This window comes from Rhipicephalus microplus, chromosome 2, assembly GCF_043290135.1.
Source record: "Rhipicephalus microplus isolate Deutch F79 chromosome 2, USDA_Rmic, whole genome shotgun sequence".
Classification (NCBI taxonomy): domain Eukaryota; kingdom Metazoa; phylum Arthropoda; class Arachnida; order Ixodida; family Ixodidae; genus Rhipicephalus; species Rhipicephalus microplus.
The window spans coordinates 281,352,120-281,375,361 of record NC_134701.1 but is presented as its reverse complement, the minus strand read 5'-3'; the positions used below and the strand labels follow the sequence as shown (position 1 = coordinate 281,375,361).

Below are 23,242 nucleotides of genomic sequence, written 5' to 3'. Positions count from 1 at the left end.
TATAGTAGCAAGCCTCTGAGGAGGACAACGAAGTAGTTCTGTGTGCGCGTGCTCTGGTATTCGCGTTTCTGGCCCTTGGGTTACGAAAATAAACGCCCTATTTTGTACCTGCGTACCTGTGTCTTTGCGGCATTTTCTGGTGGAGGTACCAGAAACGCGAACACCAGAGCACGCGCACACAGAACTACTTCGTTGTCCTCCTCAGAGGCTGGCTACTATAGTTGCCAGCCTACCTTGTGTCAATATTCCTCTCACAACATCATACCTATTGTAATTCCACAGTGCCCTGTTTTTCATTACCGCTGCATTGCTGTTACCTTTTGTTGTCACGTATATTTCGTGTTCCCTTAGGTACTCGGTCCCATTGCTCATACGCCCAGATATTTGTATTTATCTGTTATCTCTAGCGTGACCTCCTGTATTCTAAGCTCACTACCTTATGTCATTTCGCCTTAGACGAAGCCGCGTGATAGGACGGTACAATCAAGAAAATTCAGCACAGCGCCAAGTGAAAGTGTGTCACTGACGTTGTTCAGCATAGCCATCTTTGTTTTTTCGACCAGTGTTTGCCAGCACAAGGAGCTTTTTTTTTTTGGGGGGGGGGGTCTATATCTTTTATGTATGTTCATGCGTGTATAATATACGAAGAAAATTTGAGAAGGAAAATCGGCGAAGGAGTTCTGAATCCCCCTCCCCCCCCCCCCCCATGGCTACTCCTGGTCTAGTAAAAATTCTTACGCCGAAGGAACAAACGTGTGTTGCTGCAGTAAGCTTGATAAAACGTTCAGTGCAGTTTGATGAGATATGTCTGTTATGAAGTTAGGCAAGTGATCGCAAAGGATTGAGAGCCTGCAATAGTTTAGAAATATGGTGCGTTGATGTTATGATGTTTGTTAATCCCGTATGCGTAGGCAGGAGGGGGGGGGGGGTGCCCTAAGGACCTGGGCTCTCCTTGAAATTCGGTTGAATGGGTTGTTTTACCGTGGAAAAATAATAATATGTGTTATTTAGGACTGACAACTCTCCAGGACGCGTGATTACTGCCCATGGCCGAAAATGAAGAGACCCGTGAATTGTGCCAGTTTTAGCATCTTTTTCGCGATGAGAGTGAAGACCTACGTTTAGGAATAGTGTTTAAGAGACAAACACACACGTATGTCACGCAGTGGAAAGGATGATCCTTGCAGTTGGATTATGGTGGCGTTCAGTAACAGTTTTATTTTACTGCACGTATATATAGTCTCATGCTTCTAGGCTCACCGTAAGAATTGCTGAAAGTTAATATATATATATATATATATATATATATATATATATATATATATATATATATATATATATATATATATATATATATATATTGTGAGAATTCATTGTACGTCATCTTCCTCATCTATCAATTATCATCATCAGTCTTCGGCACGTTCCTCTTCATGATCGGCGCCATTTTGCTGTTGCTTCAATAAAGCGTCAGCTGCACCGTTGTATTTCAAGTGGTGGAAGGTGCTTCCCGATCTCTTCGACCTCTCTCCATCCAAAGCCAGCTCCTGGAGCTCCGTTCGGGACGTCGCTTGTGCCAGCAGAGCACCATGGCCCAAGAGCAAGCCCAACCGAACCACTCGCCGGCGCAACCACCAGCCGCCAACCCTAGCCCGGTCAACAACCCCCCTCGGGAGCCTCCAATCTTCTCCGGTCTGCCTGGCGAAGATGTCGAAGACTGGCTCGACAACTATGACCGCGTAGGTGTCTACAACAACTGGAACGAGGCATCGAAATTAGCACGCGTCCAGTTCTACGTCTCTCAGGTTGCCAAGACGTGGTTCCTGAACCATGAGAGCGACTTCCGCGATTGGTCTTCCTTCAAAGACCAGCTCCGACGCATTTTCGGTACACCAACCGTCCGTTCAGAAGTTGCTCGCAAGAAACTGGCAGAGCGCGTTCAACATTGCGGTGAGTCCTACACTTCCTATATTGAGGATGTGCTTGCACTTTGCCGCCGTATCGACGACACCATGCCAGAAGGTGATCGTGTCCGGCACCTTCTGAAGGGTATCGGACCTACCGCTTTCAACGCCCTCGTCGCACACAACCCTTCGACGGTTTCCGACGTCGTCTCGGTATGCCAGCGGCTTGATACCCTGCAGTCAATCCGCCTACGACCCGACTTCTCTGAGAATCCCCTGGCAAACAGTATGGAGCTCCGAACCATCATTCGAGACATTATTCGTGAGGAATTGCAAGCCTACACTTTACCTCCTTCTAACAACGTTCCCGCTCAACCCGCCTCTAGCGATCTGCGTGGAATTATTAGGGAAGAAATGTCAGCGTTCCAAAGCATTCACCGTGCTCCACCATGCGCCCAACCCCCCTCGTATGCACAGATCGCTGCAATGCAACCCTCGCCGTCTCAAGCACCACCACCTGTACCTGATCACGAACATCTCGCACCTCTAGTCGCCCGTCCACCGAACCCTACCTACCATTCTTCCTGGCGGGCCCCACGTCCTATTTGCTACTACTGTGGAATTCGAGGACACATTTCCCGGGTCTGTCGACGTCGGCAGCAAGATGAACGTCGTGGTTATGCCGCTTTTGAACGAGACGACACATATGCTCGAGGTTACTACCGTTATGCCGACAGTCCTTCCAACCACCGATCACCGTCTCCTGTGCGCATTTCCAACACGACCAACAATACACGTGCATCCCGACCACGCTCCCCTTCGCCACTCCGACGCTCTGTTTCACCACTTCGGCCTGTCTCTCAACTGGCTGCCCAGCGATCGGAAAACTAAACAGTGCAGTTTTTGGAGGGAAAACTGCATCGCGGCGAAATGACCCAAGTCCTCCTGAACGACCGTCAAACATGTTATTGGTAACTGTGGAAGGTGTGCGGGTGTTGGCTTTGGTGGACACGGGAGCAACTATTTCAGTTATGCGTGCCGACTTGTGTTCTCGATTGCGGAAAGTGAAGACACCCTACCTTGGATCATCTTTGATTGGGGCCAATGGAGCAATAATTAGACCATCGGCCCAATGTACAGCGCGTGTCTTCATTGACAGTATTCTTCATCACATCACCTTCGCTGTCTTAATTTCATGTGCTCATGAACTAATTTTAGGCTGGGATTTTCTCTCATCAGCATCTGCATTAATTTCTTGCCGTCAACGTGTAGTCGAAATGACCGAGACCGATCACTGCAGCGAACGCGTCGACGAAAGACCATTGCGTTTCTTCACAGCTTCCGAATCCATACTACTCCCGGGTCAAGAGCAACTCATCACCATCACTTCTCCGAATATTGCCAATGGTGACGTCCTCATCACCCCTTCCAGCAGCTGTCTAGCTCGCGGCGTTGTAGTCCCCTCCAGCCTGGTGCGGTTCAAAGACAGTGCAGCGATAATCATTGGCCTGAACCCTACCCCAGAGCCCGTCCTCCTACCCCAAGGTTCTGCAGTGTCATGTTATGTGGATACCCAACCGGTTTCTTTGGTCTCTCTTGACGCCTTGACAGCTCAGCCACAACAGGCCCAGTCTGTTACGTCCTCCTCCTTTGCTCCCGGGATAAATCCTGACCTTTCTGCTTCTCAGCGTGAGGCGTTGCTGAATTTGCTCAGGAAACACCAGGCCTCCTTCGACGCCAATGCTTCGGCACTAGGACAGACCACAGTTGCGCATCATCGCATCGACACTGAAGGTCAGACTGTTGTACGCCGTCGTCCCTACCGAGTCTCCTTGGCCGAGCGCAAAATCATCGAGGAGAACGTGACCGATATGCTAAACAGAAACATCATACGACCCTCTACCAGTTCTTGGTCATCACCCGTTGTGTTGGTACAAAAGAAGGATGGATCGGTACGATTTTGTGTTGATTACCGCGCGCTCAACAAGATTACCCGAAAGGATGTATATCCGATGCCCCGTATAGATGATGCACTTGACTCATTGCAAGGCGCCCAATACTTCTCCACCCTTGACCTTCGGTCCGGGTATTGGCAAATACCAATGGACGAAGCAGACAAAGAAAAGACCGCCTTTTCTACGCCGGACGGTCTTTACGAGTTTAACGTAATGCCATTCGGTCTATGTAATGCTCCCGCCACATTTGAAAGGATGATCGACACTGTTCTTCGTGGCCTCAAGTGGAAAACTTGTCTATGCTACCTCGATGATATCGTCGTGTTTTCTTCCACTTTTGATGATCATCTGCAACGCCTAGATCAAGTGCTTACATGTCTCTCCAACGCTGGACTTCAACTAAACACAAGGAAGTGCCATTTTGGCAACACAGCTATAAAAGTACTAGGACATCTCGTTACTAAAGATGGCATCCAGCCCGATCCGGACAAAATTTCCGCAGTCCTCAACTTTCCGCGACCCTTTCGCTCCAAAGAACTACGCAGTTTTCTTGGACTCGCATCGTACTTTCGCCGCTTCATTCGCAACTTTGCCACTATTGCCGCTCCTCTCCACAAGCTCCTTGCTAGTACCGGTTCCTTCGATTGGAATGATCAATGCGAAGCCTCATTCCAAGAACTCAAGCAGGCACTGACATCCCCACCGGTGCTTTGTTATTTCGATGACAAGGCACCTACGATATTACACACTGACGCAAGTGGACAAGGAATCGGCGCCGTACTGCTCCAGCGCGACCATGCCTTTCGCGAGAAAGTTGTCGCGTATGCAAGCCGCACTCTGACCACTGCAGAGAAGAGGTACTCGATAACCGAACAAGAGTGCTTGGCTGTTGTCTGGTCCATCCAAAAATTTCGTCCGTACCTACATGGTCGACATTTTACTGTTGTGACAGACCACCATGCTCTTTGCTGGTTGTCCACAATCAAAAACTTGTCGGGACGACTTGGCCGCTGGATTCTCCGATTACAATCTTATGACTTTGACGTCATCTACAAGACTGGAAGACAACATCAAGATGCCGACGCTTTGTCACGATGCCCTTTGCCGCAGTTTTCGGTGCACGTCACATCCCCTTGTCAAATTGGCTATACGGAGGACGCCTCGTCGATATCATCCATTTCTTCCCTACCTTCATCCACCCGTTCGTCAGCACTTGCTACTCACCAGCGAGCCGATTCTTATTGCACTGACATCATTGGTCGGCTTACCGGTGCTTCGTCTTCCCCTAATGCCAGGCTCCGGAAACAACTCCGACTATTCAAGTTGGAGGACGATGTGCTATATCGATACATTTTGCACCCGGAAGGCCACCGATGGGTTCCCGTCGTACCACGCGCACTACGCACTGAAGTTCTGCGCGCTTCCCACGACGACCCGACGTCAGGACATTTGGGTTACTACAAAACATACGAGCGCATCCGCAGTCGATTTTTCTGGCCAGGTCTTTCCACGACAGTAGCTAAATATATTGCCTCGTGCGCACTTTGCCAACACCGCAAGCGGCCCACTACTCCTCCAGTCGGGACCCTACAACCACTTCCTTGTCCATCGGAGCCGTTCTCTGTCGTCGGAATTGACCTCTTCGGGCCCCTCCCAACTACATCAGACGGCAAGAGGTGGATAGTCACCGCGGTTGATCACTTGACCCGGTACGCTGAGACGGCCTCAATCACTTCAGGAAGTGCTTCGGAAGTAGCAACTTTCTTCTTGAATGCTATTTATCTACGTCATGGAGCCCCTCGTGTCCTTTTGAGCGACCGGGGAAAGGCATTTCTTTCAAGCACGCTCAGTGAAGTTCTTCAAGCATCAAAAACAGTTCATAAAACAACATCTAGCTATCACCCGCAAACCAATGGCTTAACGGAAAGATTTCATCGCACGCTGTGTGACATGCTGTCCATGTATATCCGACCGGACCATCGCAATTGGGATGCCATACTACCCTTTGTCACGTATGCATATAATACGTCAGTTCAACGAACCACAGGCTATTCTCCATTTTTCCTAGTATACGGACGCCAACCGACATCACCACTCGACGTTTCATTCTTTTCTGGCCCCGTCAACTCTTCACCATTCGTTTGCGACCAGTTTCTGTCCCGCGTTGCTCGATGCCGTCGTCTTGCCCGCGTAAACACCGAAGCTAGCCAAGAAGATCGCAAACATCGTTACGATGCCACTCACCGCGTCGTTCTCTACCGCCCTGGCGACAATGTACTTCTGTGGACTCCTGCGCGAACGCCTGGCTTATGCGAAAAGTTTGAGTCACGCTATCTTGGCCCTTACAAAGTTATCGAACAGACCTCACCGGTGAACTACCGTGTCACACCTGTTCATGTTCCCACTGACCAACGCTGCCGCGGGACAGAGATTGTGCATGTTTCGCGTCTCAAGCCCTATTGTATGCGTTCCACAGCGTAATTCGCGGCCAGGCTGGCCGCTTCCGTCGACGGGGGAAATTAGTGTGAGAATTCATTGTACGTCATCTTCCTCATCTATCAATTATCATCATCAGTCTTCGGCACGTTCCTCTTCATGATCGGCGCCATTTTGCTGTTGCTTCAATAAAGCGTCAGCTGCACCGTTGTATTTCAATATATATATATATATATATATATATATATATATATATATATATATATATATATATATATATATATATATATATATATATATATATATATATATATAGGAAAGAAGTCTATTTTTGAGGGCTCGTTTTTCCGTGTTTGACGCAATAAAAACGAGATCAAACAGACAATAATGCCAAGGAAAATATAGGGGAAGTTATAAGACCAAATTGTAATGTAAATATGAAGAAAGACAAGTGGGTGAAAAGATGACTTGCCGTGGGCAGGAGCCGAACCTGCGACCTTCCAATAACGCTTTATCTTTTCACCCACTTTCCTGCACCGCATTGCACGTACGCGTCCGCTTCAGCTACGAGAAGTGCGGGGTTCGATCCCCAGTGCCGGCCGGCCACCCACCGGTTTATAAACAGGGGACAGACAGGCGGGCTTTGGGGCTGTGACGTGTCGCCCTGTGGTGAAGCTTACTGTGCCTGGAGGACTCCCAACCCGTTGCGCGGGGCCCGGTGCATCCCTGCTCTCTTCTGTGCTGCTCACTAGTTGAAAAAAAAAAAATGTATCCTGGGAAGCGGCGCTTTTATTGCGCGCACTAGTGAAACGTATCAAGCTGCAGCGCATGCTGCACGTGGTGTGCAGTACACGCATGCGGACCAAATGACTCACTGTACTTTTACTTAGCCACCATATCCTACTGGTTGCAGCATGGTGCATGCGCTGGACCTTGAACACCATTGCCATGCCGTTCTGAAGGTCAATTTGTACGTGCCGTCCGTGCGTCGGCGTATAGGAGGTGTTCCGGATGTCTCTGACCATTCAAGTTCCCGTACGTATCTCAAAACAATGCGTGCGGCGTCTTTTTTTTTTTTTTCGCGCGTAAAGTGAGAGCGCAGGCTTTCAAAACGTCGACCCCGATGGAATCGTGCCTCACAGACGACGTCAAGTGCTCGACGTCATCCGCCAGGAGCACCATACTTGCCGCGATCCATTCCTTTCTTGGACATACTGACCAGTAAGCTTTTCGTTGTGCTAAACAGGTAGTACCATAAAAATATGTTTTCGATATCTTTAACACTCGTTACGTAAACTATGGTGGTTTAATAGACAGACGGTGCCAGCTACTTCCTCGGTGTGTGGTCCACACGAAAAATGGCAGCAAAACGACATTTTTCAAATAAACCGCTTCAATACCCCGCGCCTTCTTCAAATGTTGATAGGTGGCAGCGCCAGGCAGACGGTTCTACCTCTTTTTTTTTCTTTTGTGCTTGAACATACAACTAAATAAATTTTTATAGATTTGTTTTTTTTGACAACTAAGCAGGTAAAGAGTAGAACATATTCATTTAAATAATTTAGACACAGACAGCGTCGTATTGCTGCGAATATAAAAACAAAAAAACAGTGAGAATTTAAAAACAATGGTCACTGCTCACTGTAACGCAAGTTATCTTCTCAAAACAAGTAGGAATTAGGCCCGCACGCCGTTCATCGTAAGTTTTTGACCATGACAAAACATATTTATGAATAAGTAGACGTAACATCTTGAACATATGTGAGCAGCATTACAGAAGATGTACGCGACGCCAATATAAAGCTTTCGAAGTTCAGCTACACGTTTAGCTGATGACATCTGAAAAATCTTGACTTTAACCGCAGTATTAACTACAATATTAATCAACCAATTGGGTGATTCATTCATTAGCACTGCCAATCACCGCGGCTCGTTGGTCTAGGGGTATGATTCTCGCTTAGGGTGCGAGAGGTCCCGGGTTCAAATCCCGGACGAGCCCGTTTTTTTTCTTTTTTACTCAGTCATCATCTTGAAGGCCCTTCTCTCCTGTGTAAGGTAGCAAATTGGACTTAGTCTAGTTAATCTCTCTACCTTTCTGATATTTTTCTTCACTTTCATCATCTTGATCAAATAGGGCAACCTTTTACATGATGAGCCTTTTAACATTTTGCAAACAGATAAAAAGTGTAGTTGCCATTGTCAAAAAATGTATTTTTTAGCAGCTTCAAATTCGCCTGACAAAATGCATTTAATCTGAATACCATTTAATACCATTTAATTTCAAGGACTTCACAGTCTCGTACTGAATATTGTGAAACAACCAATTTGATGCATGCAGTCCTGCTGCTGTGCATGCTTTTTGATTGTTTTCAATGAATGTCATTAAACACTTCTTTCGAATTGAAGTTATTATTCCTTCAATGACAAATTACTCATCCACAAGCTAATGCGGATGACCGCATTTGATGTGAAACAACATTTGGCCACAAAGAGAACAGTACAAGCTATGTGAGGATAATAAAGAGTTAGCAAAAATGGTTTCTTTGAGCGTTACCGGCAAATTATGTTCTCTATTAAAAGATTCCTGAACGGCTTTACCAAGTACTAGTCATCAAATGATTTTATTATCGGAGTTTAATGCCCTACAAATTGACAGCTCCGTGAATTTCTCGAATCCATCAAGAACCATGAGTGCACTAGAGGCTACAGAGAGAGTTAGGGCATGAGAGAAAGAAAGAAACTATGTCAGTGTGCATCACTTGAGTGCCCGAAATTAAATGCGATTGCGCTTTCTTGTTGGGATTCCTTTGAAAGATTATGGTTCACTGTGTAACGAGCAGGCTATACAGAGTGTGGCAACGGCGGTTGGGTGGCACCCCGTGGTGCATCTGATCGAAACTCCACTCTTGGTTTTGGGTTAGCTATAGGCCAGCAGCAATTCGCTGTATGTAGATATACAAAAAAAAAAAAAAACACCCCGCCCACCGAAGAGAGCAAGCACAAGTGTCAGTATGAAGAGAGCAGGCTTGAAAAAGTTGCAATTTTGCACTGCACTTTGAAACGATCTTCGTCATGCACAACTGAAAGATTTGTCTCAGCTGTTCAGAGCAGCACCCGATTTTCATAGGATGCGTTTTCTCAAAAAGTTCAAGGGGCTGTTCATTATCCCTTTCAAGGCGGAGCAGATGTGGCTACGCCTTACATGTAATGTACACTGTGCCATACAGCTCACGTAATCTGCTTTTTCAGCCTTAATTTTGTCACATTGCAAAGAGCCATCCAAACATCCCCACTGAATGACTTTCAGGAATCATGCCAGGAGCTGCAACACACCTCGACTGTGCAGCTGGCATTACTCACACTATGAATGAAGGAAAGAAGCAAGTTTAAGGGTTCGTTTTGTTTATTAGATTGAGAACAAACAGATAATTGTGCCAAGGAAAGTATAGGGGATGTTATTAGAAGTGTTTGAAATGTAAAAAGTGAAGAAAGAAAAGTGAACAAAGAGATAACTTGCCACCGGCAACGACCGAACCTGCAACCTTCGAGTTGTGTGTTCGATGCTCTACTACTGAGCTACATTGGCGGACATCCCTGCATCCACTTTAGAGGGTATATATGCACACTTAAATATGAAAGCGTCAGTCCCTTCCACAAGCAGCCATTACGGCGAGTGTGGCACATTCTTTTCTTTGTGCCTAGTATTGGCGTTACATATTATCCTATTACGTACGAACGACAGTTGACCAATAATTCCTTGACCAATAATCTCTTGCATAATCCCTTGCATACACACACACAAAGTCAGACCCGTAAATTGCCATAATATTGAAGGGGGGCACCGGGATGAATCTTCGTCCTTCATGAAGGGGAAACCTGTGCACGCCTCTGTTCAATGCAGACTTGGTGTGATGTCACTAAAACTTTCATTGCCCTTTTCGGAGCTACGTCAGTGTTGAACACGCTAGCAAATGGGCTTCGATCGGGAGAACAGCAATTTAAGCACACTTAGGAAGTGAACTAAAGTACATTACAAACCTTTCCTGTATCCAACCATTTCTGTGGAGTGTATTTGCAGACAGAGAAACTTTGAAAAGGCTTGCTTTAGCCTCGAAATTTGATGGCACCACCTCTTAATGTATTATTGCCTTTTTGTTCTCATTATTATTGTGTCACACTGTAAAAACAATTATAATGTTTATGTAAGGAATTAATCTCAATGAGACCTCATTCTTTTATTGGGCTCTAGTATGTTGTTTATCTTGCACAGCTCATTGGGTCCGCCGTGTGTGCCACTTCATTTATCATCACATTCAATTAAATCAGCACACTCGGATGGCTGCTTTGATAACCTTCTCAGTTTTTATTACACAGTGTCTCTCTCGTGTTCCTGCCAGCTCTACAATTTACAGGGAAGCTGTACATGACTATTAACAACTTTCCTAGAAAGTCATGTAAATACACGAGAACACAAGAACCACTAGTAGTGCATTCACAAAATAATCCCGATGATGTCATAATTACTGCCTACAATTATTCACTAGTGATCGAACTAGCTGCACTAAATGAAGAACCTTCTGTGCATCAAGAGACGTCATAACAGGCAGGCTGCTCTTTCGTCTCTGTTTGATTCATGGAAAAAGAAACCGCTGGACGTTACTATGGGGAATGCCACAAGTGGTTCAAAGGTTAAATTTTCGCCTGGTTAAAATGGACAAGTCGTGCTATCTAGCGAGGCCTAGTTGAACCAAGCATGCATGCCATCTTTGAGGCCACAGCAGGAAATTGATCAACGGCCGTTGATGCTGCTGACACTTTGCAAGCGTATAACATGTACAACTGCCTGTAATGAAAGGCATACAAGTGAAAAGTTGTTAAGCAGAGGGTGCTGTTGAAGTTGCAGTGACAATGAAGACAACATGGTTGAGCTGGTAAGATATATCTGTCATTTGACGGTACAAACATATTTATAAGACAAGGTAGAAAAGTGCTACAGCATGACAAAATTGCAATGTAATAGTGCATATACTCAATTTGATTTATTTTTAATAGTAAATTATGTATAACGATTGTACATTATTTATTTTTGTTGACTTGCAGTATGTTGATTGAATATCTAAGTTGATGGGCCAGACCGGAGATGAAAATTCAAGCTGAAGGCAAAGAAATGCTCCTAACATGGTGAGTTTAATGGTAAAAAAAAAAAAAAAAAACCTTCTTTGATATCACATGCCCGTAGCCTGATAAGTGGTGTCGCCGTGATATAAGCTCGCTGCATCTGCACACCATCGCATCTATATATTTCATTGAAACCTTTGGAATAAACCAGTCGTTAGTAGTGCCTGTCTGTCATATTCTGTCTGACACATGTTGCTGTCTTTTGTACTGCTAACATCACCATGTTATGTATAATTACCAACTCACCGAACGACAAGTTCTTATTAAATAATCTTTACACCATTCTGTAGATATTAGATAGTTATGTAAATTGTGACAAAAAATTTCATGATTTATTTTGTCTAGCTTAAGAGACACTAACAGAAAAAGCAATAAATGAATCAACAGGGCTCAATAAAAATGTCATAATAATGGCTTAAGCAGCAGAATTAGGTAAATATCCTGATGTTTTACAGTAACACATTGCTAAATATTGACAGTGCAAAAATAGATGATGAAAAAGATGAGAAAGACAAGAGATGAAGCACACCTTTCTCATCTCGCTTGTCCTTGTTTTTTGGCCATTGAGACTCAACAGGCATTGTAAACTTGTGCAAAGAATCAATTTTCACTGGTGTTATTATTGAACAGCCCTGGAACAGGTTTTGTGTGAAGGTAGTACCTAGATACTAGTCGTAGATTGATCCCATAGACATTGTCATCTGTCATTAATGTGGAGGAGGGCATTCGCACTTGAATGACACTAGTTTTAAATCTGACAAACTGAGAAGGGAATGATGAGCAGTTGTTGCTACATTCAATCTACATCTTTGGGTATTGCACATTCAGGAATACAGTATCGCTCCACTTCGTCATGGTCTTATAGACATCAACTCTGGTACCATCTGCCCAGTCCTGTTTGTATGCGACAGCACTCGTGTTTTTGCCCGCCGGCAAAAGCCATGCTACACATAACACACTTGTACAGCTTTTCACCCGCATGCGAGTGCAAGTGTTGTGTCAGGTTCTTCATCTCAGTGAACTTCGCTGGACAAAATTGGCAGGAGAATGGCAACTCGTCTGTGTGCGTGTGTTGGTGTTCCAGGACATCGGCCAGTACGCTTGAGCGGTACCCACAGAACCTGCAAGCAAAGCTCAAGGCGCATGCTTGGTCCTGGCCCAGAGATGGCCGTGAACCTCCTGCATGCACAGTAATGGTAGCGTGTCATTATGCTCACATAGACTGCTATGCATTATAACCTGGCACAAGAATGCACTCAGACTACCTGAAGTATGACTGTACCACAGTATGAATGATATCAGTGAACATGTCAGATTTGTTATTGCCTACTCCTTGCAATTTTCTATTGTTGCTATCTCAAATTAGGGACACCTTATGTACTAAGGGAAACTTATAAATTTATCGATATTTTTGTTGCAATGGCAAGCACAGACTGCCCAATTCTTTTACAAGCAACACCACACACTGTATCCACTGATGACTCCCTCTTCATTTGTGGTCGAATTTGTCAATTTCTGCCACATTAGGGAATCTCGAGAACTAAAGCTCCAACAGAAAGTTCTGTCAAAATTAGCTGCTAGCGTGAGTCACAGTTTTCCAAACAAGCAGGACAAAACATACAAATTGGATGACATCCTTGCGCAATTCTCAAATAAGAGCCGATGATGAAGACTTAATTCCAAGCTCTTCCGTGTTTCAAACTTCTCCTCTCCTATAGCTACAGCCTCTCCTACAGCTAGAATGGTTTCTATTAGCAATATGGTTTCCGTTAGCAATATTTCATTTCTTCCTACCATGTGCCGTTCTCATTTATAGTATTATAACTTTAACGATAGACATACTCTCTCTTTGAAACAGTGCTACTTGCTATTTGGGGTCATCGCACAGCAAAAAGCATATCGTCTTTTAGCAAAGCCTATGTAAACACCCTTATCCTCGGCTAGCAATACTGAATTGAATTGGATGCGTTCTTTGAAACAATACTTGAAAAGACTGAAAGCAAAGGCGCCGCAAAGGTCCCCATCTCAACATACGTGGCAGCTCAGCAAGCAAAAAAAAAAGGTGATATAAGAACCAAGTGCACAAACCGAAATTAATTGACCAAACAAGACAAACAACTATTTCTATAACTTGTTATGAATACACAACACTGCCTCACTGAAAAACAAAGCAATATAAGAGCATCAACATGCAGAAAAACACATTTAAATGAGATGGAGAGACATCTAATGTACTGAAGATCTGCATGTTTTAAGGCACTCATATTTCCACTCCCTATTCAAGATAAGCCCTTATATAGAATGAAATGCCACTAAAATTAGATTATATCTTAAAATATAAATTTGCATGATTGAGTATTCTTTATATGTTTCTTAAGTGCTACAGGTATTGGAGAAGTCTACATTGCCTTCAGTTTTATTTGATATTTACTTGCACTGATGTAGAAAGATCTGTTCAGCACACATTTTCCTAATTAAGGGCTTACAAAATATTTGCTTTGCAAGGAATATCATCTTGACTGTTCACTAACAGCATGGCATAGCATACATCTTTCTATCTCTTAAGTTATGATTTCAAGCATTCCATAAATTTCTCTATTGAGGCACTGAGCCTGTAAAAGATAGGCTGAATGCTACAACTACATCAAATGTGCCCAGCAACACTTTTCCAAGTAATCAGAGTATGACCTAAATACCGGTGAGTATTGCCTCACAAATCAGCTGCCACAAAGATTTTTACAATCTGTCATGTACAAGTGGAGTTCAAAGGATTTGTTGCATGCTTTAATGCTTTATTTCTTTTTGGGCCAGTGAACGAGTTGAAAGTAAAGTGAGGGTGACCAGGGGCCATTCAACTACATCCGTACGTCAGCACGCGTCATGATCTTGAGCACTTTCTTTCTTCTGAGCGTGTGGCTCACTTTCACCATGATCACGGACACACTGTTGTAATTTTTGCACTGCAGAGCAAAAATTACACAAGAGTGATACCCCATGGCAGCCATAGTAACTATATACAGCTTACGATGCTCAAATCAGATGGTTATGTCTCTGAGCATATGATGCAGTCAGGCTGGTGTCTGTGGAATCAACCGTCAAGACAAGAGTGAGCGATTTGTAGCCGACTTTGAAATGTAATTGTAGATTTCATGCTGTGTGTTGTGCCAAAATCTTTGGCTCGCAGGTTCACAAGAGCTTCTAGCAATCAGCGAAATTTTCTGATAATCTTCAAAAAGTGTGGCCGGGTCTCTTTAGGTTGCTGCCAAGTTTAAGCGAAAAGGCAATGCTGTCAATTTCGGCACACATTTTTTTGTTTTGTAATACGAAGAGCTTCTTACCGTAACATTTACAGTAATGTCATATAAGGTGCACAGCTTTCTCAACAAAATAATTTATAAAAAATAGATTGGATGGCTCCAAGCTTACACATGTAGCCACAACAAATGAGAACACGCCATTTCAGCACGAAATGATGCGCCATGCTAGTTTTCTCGTGGCACTTTTCCTTCTTGCTAAGACAATCTTATAACGAACTCAAATGTTTCAACAGCCCTTGCATTATTTGACCATGACATTAATTGAGGGATTAAAGGAACATTAATGGCAAATAACAATTTATCTTATGGTGAAAAACCAATGTTTGATTACATCTATAATGTCAATATTATGCACAGCAGCACCATAGTAATAGAAAAATTAAAGTGAATTTAGGACATGAGTCACCAGTGGCACATTCTGGTAGCACTCTGTCTCACCTGATGAGGAAGTAAGCCATCAGTACAAATTAATTGCTGGTACTCAAGCCACCTAATTAAACAGGAACATTGCAGTGTATTACAAGAAAGAATGAAATGCAGCTTTCTGCATTTCAGTTTGAGTTATGGAAAAATGAACTTGGTGACATTCCCTTGCGAATAAAGCAGCCAGTGCAAAAGTTGAATTCTCAGTGCATTGTGCTTCACCCTGCCACAGTGACAACTGTGGGACAGTAATGGGCGGGCATGGCAATTTCTACATCATGGGACCCTGGTCACAGGCACTAAAATAAATTGTGGTGACAGTACGCACATCACTAAAACATGAGTTTATTTATTTTCAAATTAAACATTTCCTTGACACTGAACAAGCACTATGAGTAATCTAGAATGCTATTTGAACAACTATTGTCAGTTTAATATTTGCTTTAACTGCCCCTTCAGAAGGAAACAACACGAAATGAAAGGAACACAGTGGTAATAGTGGTGACACGTCTGACTGACCAGGAACATAGGGGGGCACATATTCAAGCAGTATGTTTTACAACCACTTCGCCTTTTCTTGATTTTAAATTCAATTGTCTTGATCTGTGGTTGGCAACAAACTTCGTCAAAGTTTCACTGTACTTGCATGGCATGGTTTCAACACTTACTGCCCCAACAAATGCTGTAACTAACATGGACAAGAAGTCTCCATGAGGATGCTCAACAATGTCCACATCTGCTCCCTCACACAATAGGCACTCACTGAGAGCGATAACCCTGAAAGGTATCCCGTAATTTTATTTGCCATTTAAAGTAATTATGAATGTACACAGAGCTCTAATGTAAAGCAGTGCCATTTTATAAGACAAAGTAAACTTATTCACCTGGGAACAAAACTGGGCTCTCCTTCCTACTAATTTAATGTATTGTACACATGTTGAAAATCTTCTTAATCCCCCCCCCTATGTGATGCCCTCCCGGGTCCTTAGGGTATGTAAAAAAATGAAAAAAAAAAACAGCAATAAAATATAGCTATGCTAGACTAGAAAAAACAACCAAGGTATCGAAAATCAAACACGAAGACAGCTGAAAGTAAATAAGCTGCCAACATAGTCAATGATTCACAGCATCCCTTAAATATAGAAGATAAGTACACACTCTACAATACACTAAGTTTCAAACAGCTGGAAAGCCAAGATGTTGCGACATGGTCAGCGATGTGCAAACACACAAATGAAATTGATACAAAGATGAAATAATATGTATTATCAGACATAAAAGTTTGTGGGGTCACACTTTCAAGGATAGCAAATGTGTTTCACTTTCTTAGAAAATGTACATTTGAAATATAATTATGATTGACTTGTTTCATTTTCAGCACAGAATGGGCAGCATTTGCCATAGGGCATGCCATGTTTTACTGCTGCGCACCCGTTCCCCTCCCTCCACTTTGGTAGAGTTCAGAACAAACTTCACAAGTGATGCACTATTGAAAATGAGACTCTGACGTCTTCCTCACGTGCCGGCCCTGGTCTCCCGATTTCCGGAAATAAAGGTCAAGGGCAAACCATTCTTTGAATTCAACATTTGGGGTCTTTGGCTGCTAAACAGTGATGGGTCAGATTTGATTGAGTAAAGGTATGAGGCAGACTTGGCACCCCCTTCAGGCAATTAGGGGAGGGCGGCCGCCCATCACTACACTTTTCGTGTCTTGCGTGTGCGCTTATGGTTTCGACATTTCGTCACCAATAAGAAGCTGTAAAATTATGCACTGTGATGGCTATACTCATGTCTGTCACGTGTGTAGGCTCTGAAGAAGGCGAGACCGTAGAAACGGCACTTGTAAGGCTTTTCTCCCGTATGCATGCGCACATGTCGAATCAGGCAGGCCTTTTGAGCAAACCGTGCAGGACAGAGATAGCAATTAAATGGTCGTTCCCCTGTGTGGGTGCGCCGATGGTTCATCATGACAGCCTATTTTTGCGATCGGTACTCGTAAAAGTTACAGGCAAGGGTCTTCTGGCCTTTCCCACCAACATGGTCACCATGATGAACAAGAGAGCTTGGCAAGACTCCTGCAGAAATTAGACACAAAGTAAATATCACTTTTTTACTTTTATTTTCAAAGTTTAATCACTACTCTTATTATTTCACATATAAGAATAAGTGTAGAAATTCATCAGTGCATAATAGTTTGTTTATAGTGAATTATTGATGTGCTGTGCAAGCAGAAAGGAAGACTGCACTCCATTCTACCTTCTTTTTCCTCCTTTCAGCTAGAGCAGCATGTCAATGGTTTAGTAAGAGTAAGCACTTTGTGAACAGGGAACTGAACCTACTGTTAGTTTTTGCAGACACACACATGTACAGGCATGCAAACAACCCTTACAGTAATTTATCTACCATGGGAGTGACTCTAGAACTTTAATAATGTGAACACTACCATAAAGTGTTCAAAGCTTTATGCATCTAGGAGTTGCTGGATGTGATCATCTAGGGCTATAATGCGAATATGTAAGAACACATCAGAAACTGAACAGCAACACCTCTTAAAAGAATTACGATAGGTAGAGCAACTTTTTGGGTACAAATCATGTTGTGCTACCCAGTACATACTGAAGGCAGATAGTACAAGAAGACCACATTTTGCTGACTCCACAAAAATTCACTTGCATGTCGCTATTTCAAAAGACTGATATCCTTGTTTTGCTGTCAAACAAGAAGGAAAAGTATCTGAAGCTTCCTGCATGCTCTCTGACAAGTTAAGTTTGTGCTATAGAACTGCTTTGATCGAGATAGAAGCTTCTGTACTTTCTCATGCAGTAGCAATGAAGTGAAATTGGGTACCACTAAAACTCATGTGCATTGCACAAGATGCTCGAAGGTTAACGAGCACCAGCCAAGGTTTTAGGCAATACTAATGTTTCCAACCAATTTGGTTTCTTCCTCAGGGGTCGACTAAAGCGGTTAAGGAAGCACTGTCATTTTTTTTCAATAACAGCTTTTCTTTGGGGAATAATGCTTGGAGTGTTCATTTTTATGGAAGAGAACATGCGAGTGCGTGACTTGCATTCTCGCGTGGCTAGCTACTGCATCATCAGCCGACAGATAAAGAAAGCACTTCCGCTTTTGGCGCCATCGCTGGATGGGAGTGCAATCTATCACCGCTTGTCCAAAGGCTGTGGCTCGTTGTTTTGTTATCTAACAGATGAAGCGAAACGTGGATGTGCTTCATCTATCGCTTGGCACTGTAGACAGCTGCAGCAGAGCGCAGGCCACAGGCTCGCATGTTCCCTTTCACGAAAAAACAGTGTGCATATTGTACGCATGCTCCTCCTCATTTTCGCTGCTTGCATATTGCTGCTGTTTTGTTGTCTCCTTTATCTAGTGAAGGTTGTCATTAAACACAGCAAGCAATGTTCCCAACAAGTGATTGATGTTGCTGAGAGTCATAGCAAGGTCTGAACACTTTAGCTGGTGTCAATCAATGCAGCCAAGTGAATTTCCCGCTGATCCCGACAGACAGCCCTCAAACTTCATTTAGGACCACATACCATGAATCATCAGAGGGGACTTGATGCCTGCTATTTTAGTGACCAACTGTCTAACTTTCTTTGACCTACTAAGAAGTTTTAGCATTTTATATGTGTTAGATGACAACTACTGTGCTATTCCAGTGCAAAAATAGAATCCCTAAGGCATTCTATCATTTAACCTTCTCTGTTCCTTAACTGTGCCTGTAGAATGCACTGCAACATATTTGTAGGAGATATAATGAGCACATTAAGCTGCGGCCACAGCAGGCATGAGGCTCTGAACAAGCTACCTGCTGTTGTCATAGCAAAGAAAAACACCTCCACTTCTGCATACCAACTGCACCACACAAAACTATATGGTATTACCAAGTCTTTCTTTAGCTATTATCTGAAAATATGACACCAGTTCTAAAAGCCAATATGCTGTTTTCACTTTCACATACTAGCATCCTGGCTCAGGTGAATTTTGCACCATATCTATTATTGACGTCAGTTCACAATCACGCCACAAAACAACCGCATAAAAAATGCATGTATCGGTTTTGCACATGTAGCTACAGTAATGTCGCATTAGGCCAAGTTTCTTGAACAGAAACTTGACTTCAAAAACGGTCACCAGAGAGACGGAAGGTTCCACGACACGTGAAAGAATCTAATAACGTAGATTACATACGCATGCAGAAAAACTGCAACCGAATGAGAAACTTAAATCACAAATATCTGCGACAAGCACACGAGAGAAACGATAATCGTCATTGCTTGTTCACCAAGCGCAATCATTTGATACCGCCGCTTTTGAAGTTTCACTTTCCCTCAAAGTCGTAAATGGGAAGCTACGCACAGACGCACGCTCAACACTCTGCTGTCAATGGAGTTTATTTTCTTAGTCCATGAAGATATCGCTAACACAGCAAACACACGTTTCAAAGGAATATAAAAATGACAAGACAGCCGTCTCCAAACACTGCGAAGGAAAGCGCACAAAACAAAACAATAATCTAATCACGATGGCGATGATGGTTGGTATTGCTCTCGAGTTCATCTCTCGATAAAAAAAAATATATATATTTTTTCAGCTGACGTTCTGAGAAATTCGGTCGACTGCGAGGAGGCATTCCACTTCGCCCAACACTTGAATTATGCTTGGTTCTGCGAAAATCCCACTGTCGGTTTTTCCGATTAGTGTTTTCGCTTTTGCGTCGAAAACAAAAGGGAAACGACTAGCCTGCTTCCTAATTTCCAGCTTGCTCGTCGTCCGACAGCGCCATCTATTTTTGTTGCTCCTAGTTCTTGCTCTTCAACTGTGCCATCTTGAGCAAGTAAGTTCCGACGATTGCTTACCCGTTTCGGGGCACCGCTCTCGATAATTTGTCATTTGTGGTCACCCGGAGTTAATTGAATATGTGCCTCTGTTACTCGCCGATGATGTGAGCCCCTCGCACTCGCGTAAGAGCGCCGTGCATCTTTCCATTTCAGATGTTAAGCCTAAGCTGAAAACGTGTTGATTTTCGATTGCTTCCGATCCTCGCTCGGTCTTAAACAGAACGCGAGTTAATGTTCCGTTGCTTCGAGGATGTCGCCAATTTGACAGAGTGGTTTAAGGGATTAGAACTTCGCCTTCGCGAGCGATTCAAGCTGCCACAGAGACGTCGGCGGACAGAACCCTGCAGTTCTTTATATTTTTTTCCACCGTGTCGTTGGACGAAAACATCTGCACCTAATTTCTCTCCCCGACGCCCGAGTTTTCCGAAGTTCGCTTGCGCGCCTGGCCGACTGCCGTGTGAAACTCGTGCACACCGCACGCAAATGTCGCCGGCTGGTGTGGACATTCGGCGGTAGTGACCTTTCTCTTCGCCAGTCGGGATTGAATGACGCCACATCTTGGCCGTGCCGAAATTCGGCGCTCGTCGGCCGCTTCATTCCGGCTTTTTGACGACAATCTTCTCGAGGAACGGGATTTGCATTCGCACGTTCAGAGGTGTTCTTTGCAGCGCAGTTTCCGTCATGGTGTGAAGTAGTGGGTGTTCTTGACGGAGCCAGCAGTCGAACGCTGTTCTGCAGCTTTCCACCACGCCTCTCTCTGGCGCCCTCTTGACGGTACTGTCGCGAGCTCGCTCAACACCAGTTCATTGTAGTACAAGAATAGCGCCTCCGTTGAAGCGCCCAACTGACACGGCGAAAACGCCTTTCATTAGTGAGCGTCCGCACGTCTCCTTTAGGTTTGGAAGATGCATACGAGTACCGTGCTTGATTGCGCAAGCGCTGCTTTCGTTTTCCCAGCCGGCACCTTGGTTCGCGGAAGTGCCATGCCCGCGTGCTGTTGCATTCACTTAATTCATTTTCGGGACGACGCCGCTAGCCTTAACCACCACTTTCTGAAGAAAGGTTTTAGAACAGGCTCGTTCCTGCGTGATTTTTTTTAGTTTTCGGAAACTTCGGTATGAACGAGACCGAGCGAGATAAGGCACGAACGCTTTCCCCGTTTTAAACGTGCACGTGGGCATCCTGGCTCCGTATTCGAGACGCCGTTTGCTGAATGTATGTCTTTTTTGTTTGTTTGTGGTCGCCTTAGCGCTCTTTGTAATCGCAGAATACCTGACTTAATATGTGAGGTTTAACGTCCCCAAAATACCATACGATTATGAGAGACGCCGTAGTGGAGGCTTCCGGAAATTTCACCAACCAAAGGTTCTTTGATGTGCACCCAAATCAGATCGCAGAATACTTACGGAGAAAGTTGTCAATTTTTTTCACATTGGATAGTTCATGCACGTTTTTCTTTTTGGTCACGGCTTTACCTCGAGTACATAAGCAATGAGCCAATGTGTTCGTTGAGTTGTCGTATTAAACCGAGGCCACCATTATGGCCCATGCGTAATTGCAGTTAGAATTAGCTTGCCAATCTGGGCACATTAGTATGAACTGGCATGTGTTTGTACTCTGGTAGGAGAGTTACAAAACCTTGGGAACTAACCTTCGCTTGCCTTGTACCCCTTGTGGTCAAAACTAACATGTAGCCCCTTGGCTGTGTCATCCACTACGCAGAAGCAACCTCCATAGTTGGAATGTGTTCAAAGCCTGCAATACTCTCAATTTAATGTCGTGGATGGCTCTTGCATACTAGGGTGAAAAGTCTGGCGCGAGCTAATTGGAATTTGTGCTGAGCTGTATGCCTGAGCTGGTTATGTTTTACTAAGGTCACCGGACAGTACGTGTTTCTTGAATGCAGTGTGCCTCAACTCAAAAGCTAAATTTGTATTACCTTGTGAGTCATTGTCGTATTTTCGCAGCTGTAACAAATTGTCTTGGAACTTGTCGAACCCACACTTCCCCTTGATTGCCATAGAAATGTCTGCGAACAGGCGACACCAATTTATTTTCTTTCTTGTGCAGGCCGTTATGTCTCTTGGCAGCAACTAGGATGCCCGGCCAACTGCCGTGCCCACGTCACCCGCTGTGCTTTGTCGGTATTGACCTGTAAGCACTCGGCAGCTCCTGCTGAACATTGTCGTAGGCACACAAAACACACACTCACCAAAGAAAGGCACTTCCTGTCAAGTGAGTAGTTGTCGCACACATTTTTCCCTCTTGTTTCTTTGATTTCCTGGGAGTTTGGTTTGTTGGTTGTATTGTATGAAGTTGGCCCTCCATACCTGTTGTACTCATGTTAGATTCGCGATGGTGTTGCTTGCGCATAGCGGCGCTTTGTGTGGAAACAATAGTTTGCTTGACTTTAGACAGGCATTACCATAATTAGTGCCTGATGACTTGAGGAGGACATGTTCAACAACTGCCCAAAGTGTTTCTTGTTTCAAGCACACATATACTTTGATCACATATACCAAGCATTTAGCAATACAACTAAAACTGACTGAAAGGATCTTGGCCATATTGTAGCATTTGTACAAAATTGGGAGCCAAATTGTCTAATGAACTGGTGTATCGTTTGCTGATAATCAAGCCTCGTAAATGTAACAAACCTCTATATTAAGGGGGGACATGGGACCCGATAGTGAAATATATTAGTATTAGGCCTAGAGACGTGATTTTTTCAAGAAATATTGAGCTTTGTACACTGATTGAAAATATGTAGTTACATTTTCTTTACATCAATCCAAAAAAAAAAGTTGTAACTATTCTTATTTTATGAATTTTGGATGTGACTTGCATAAAAGGTAATGCATCAAAAGAGCTATAATTGAATCTGTATATTCCTGAATATTCAAATAATGCGAATATGCAATTTCATGTTAGTATCTAAATTTTACCCGAAGTTATGAAGCTTTTATGTCGCAGCCTCTTAGCTCTGAATGTCCTTAAACCTTTTATCAAGGTTTTCTTGCACACTTCAATACCCTAGCATTCAAACAAAGCAAAGATCAAGAAAATCGAATCAGTATTAGCGACAAAGTGTTCATTCCAAAATTCAAAACATGCAAAAATATCTGTTTGAGAAGAACTAAAAAAACTGAAAAGGTTGTGAAAATGAAAAT

At 43.8% G+C, this 23,242-nt stretch overlaps 1 protein-coding gene, 1 long non-coding RNA gene and 1 other non-coding gene across 9 annotated transcripts in view; 2 read left to right on the top strand and 1 right to left on the bottom strand.

The window, feature by feature from the left end:
• Positions 1–8,222: 8,222 nt before the first annotated feature.
• TRNAP-AGG (transfer RNA proline (anticodon AGG)) lies at positions 8,223–8,294 on the top strand. The gene has a single exon. It is a non-coding gene; the product is annotated as a tRNA-Pro (tRNA).
• A 3,159-nt stretch (positions 8,295–11,453) lies between these two features.
• LOC119179832 (uncharacterized) overlaps positions 11,454–23,242 on the top strand; it is a 92,523-nt gene continuing 80,734 nt past the window's right edge. The window contains exons 1-2 of one of the 7 annotated variants that reach the window (XM_075882131.1): positions 11,454–11,476; positions 22,143–22,307. The gene's annotated coding sequence lies outside the window, so the exon portion shown is untranslated. Of the gene's footprint in view, positions 11,477–19,921; positions 20,196–20,824; positions 20,847–20,922; positions 20,944–21,178; positions 21,288–22,142; positions 22,308–23,242 lie in introns of those variants that run through there. The other 6 variants (XM_075882128.1, XM_075882129.1, XM_075882130.1 and 3 more) reach the window with 6 other exon arrangements.
• Positions 15,539–19,834, bottom strand: LOC119179866 (uncharacterized). The gene is made up of 2 exons (XR_005110891.2): positions 19,591–19,834; positions 15,539–17,288 (listed from the first exon to the last, which is right to left on the bottom strand). It is a non-coding gene; the product is annotated as an uncharacterized LOC119179866 (long non-coding RNA).